The sequence below is a fragment of the Salmo trutta genome, chromosome 22 (assembly GCF_901001165.1).
Source record: "Salmo trutta chromosome 22, fSalTru1.1, whole genome shotgun sequence".
Lineage (NCBI taxonomy): Eukaryota > Metazoa > Chordata > Actinopteri > Salmoniformes > Salmonidae > Salmo > Salmo trutta.
The window spans coordinates 29745462-29748100 of record NC_042978.1 but is presented as its reverse complement, the minus strand read 5'-3'; positions in this window follow the sequence as shown (position 1 = coordinate 29748100).

Here is a 2639-nt window from a genome sequence, read left to right as displayed (position 1 = left end):
TTCTCTTCATAAGCCCTGACCTGACATCCATTCCCTGCCGGATCATTAGCAATGAACAGTATGTTGTGTCAGTGTATCAGCCTCATGTTACAAGAGTTAGTTTTGTTGTTCTGTACTTTTTGCCGGTTACTCACCCCCGTTTACTCTGTCTACAGTCATCCTCCCGGAACATTCAACTCCCTTGCCTAGCCGTCGGTGGTTTCAGTGACATCATTGGAGCTGCCAATTCACTCTCATCAACTCACCTCCGGTGCCGCTCCGTCTCCTGGATTATTCTATTTTCACCTCGAGACTGTAAATAAATACTCACCTTCATTTTACTCACCTTGTCCTGGTCAGCTTCTGGGTTCAGCTGTAGAGAATCGTGACAAGTTTCAGTATAGTTTTATTTTTTCAAATGTTTTTATTTTTTATTTGATTTCAGTCTACTAAATAGTTTTTCCACTTGTAGTTATTATTTTAGTTTAAATTTGTTTACTATAATTTACTATAATGTCGCTACAATCATATATAGGGCAATATGACACCAATCTCGATGACAAACTCCCCGCCATTCGTCATGAGCCATACGTACATTTCCTAAAAACCACACACCAATTTTTTTTACAGGTTCGTTAGAAAAATCTTTTGCCAGGAACTAGCTCAATATCTTGCCGTTGGATAAGAACAAGACTACAGAGTCAATAAAGTGACCATTAGACTTGACACCATTCGGACTGAATAAGTTTGTAGGGGCAACATTTTAGATTACATTAATAATTTATCGCTCTCACATGCTGATTTTTATCATCTATGCAGCACTCCGCCAATCAGACCTTTATGGAAGTGCCCAGATGGAAGCCACTCCTAAGTAAAAGGCACACGACAGCCCACTTGGAGTTTGTCAAAAGGCCCCTAAAGGACTCTCAAACCATTAGAAACAAGATTCTCTGGTCTGATGAAACCAATATTGAACTCCTTGGCCTGAATGTCTTGAGTCACATCTGGAGGTAACCTGGCACCATCCCTATGGTGAAGCATGGTGGTGGCAGCATCATGATGGGGGGATGTTTTTCAGTGGCAGGGACTGGGGGACTAGTCAGGAATGAGGGAAAGATTAACAGAGCAAAGTACAGAGAGATTCCTGATGAAAACCTGCTCCAGAGCACTCAAGACCTCAGACTGGGGCAAAGGTTCACCTTCCAACAGGGCAACAACCCTACAGTAAGCACACAGCCAAGACAACGCAGGAGTGGCTTCGGGACACGAGGCTGTAATTACACGAGGCTGTAATGCCAATGGTGCTTCAACAAAGTACTGAGTAAAGGGTCTGAATACTTATGTAAATGTGATACGTTTTTTATTTGTAATACATTCACAAAAATGTATAAAACCCTTTTTTTGCATTTCAGTATAAGTCTGTAACATAAAATGTGGAAAAAGTCAAGGGGTCTGAATACTTTCTGAAAGCACTGTATATCGTTTGGCTGTATGTATTTTTAGATATAGGCCTATTGTAAATGTGTATTAATGTTGCATCACCATCTTTAATGCAAAAATAAATTAAAGTACAAACATAACTTTAAGCAACATATTATTTTGACAGGGGTAATGAATTGTCAATTGATCAGCACAGCAATTGATAAAACAAGACAATTTTTGACACACAAGGGGTTCTGAGTTTATGTCAATATTACACAGGTAATCTAACAGTTACAGAACTCCGGAATGTAGACAGGCTTTATCTATCTGAGCTACTGTGTTGTTATGTTGGGCACCTACTGACCAACAAATTATGTCATTATGATTTTTTTTATGACATGTATTGCTAAAATAAAGGTTTAAGGAAATGCATGCATACACCACATTATTACAAGACTAAACAGCTCAGTCAAGCCTAGTGGTCTTGTAATTATAAAAGCAAACCTTGCTTTCATTTTTTTTTTTTACATGGAAATGTAGCTTAATGGGATAATGTCTTACTGTAGTATGTGAAAAATCCAATACTTTACCTTGTATTCAATACAAATCACATTATTGTGGAAGCACCTCCTCTAGCATATATTAGGTTGTTTGAGAAGGTTTGAATCCTAAGAAACCTGCCTACACATAGTCTGAAGCTGTGTGTTGGTGCTCATGTGAATGTCCTTTCTTTTTCGGCTTCAAACCAATGTGTGTATGCATGTGTGTCAGCGTAATATCTTAGTTATTAGATATTCAGGGGGAGCTTTTCTCGATGTGGAAGCAGCACAGTGGTCACATCCTTGCTGTGTATATCTCCCTCTGCTGAAAGATATCAAATTAATATCTCTCCTCTCCTATCCTCTCCCTCTCCTTCCTCGCCTCTCCCTCCTCAAAGAGAGTGGTGGATGAAAGGAAGGCTTTAGTCCATCTGCCAGCATCATTATTCTTTTTTATCAGCTGAATAATGTTTCTGTCCTACCTCACCTCAGTGGTTATCCCGAAAATGCCTCAACATTCTCTCTACAGAACAGTATTTCTATACGACCCCTGTGTACAACTGTATATTTCTATACACTGTATTTTTGCCCATATATTGTTTAAACAACTACTCTGCTAAAGCTTGGCTTGTCCTCAGAGAATTCTCTGAGCATTAACAGCGTTCTCTACCTCTCCCTCCCTCTGTTTCTCCCTTTCTC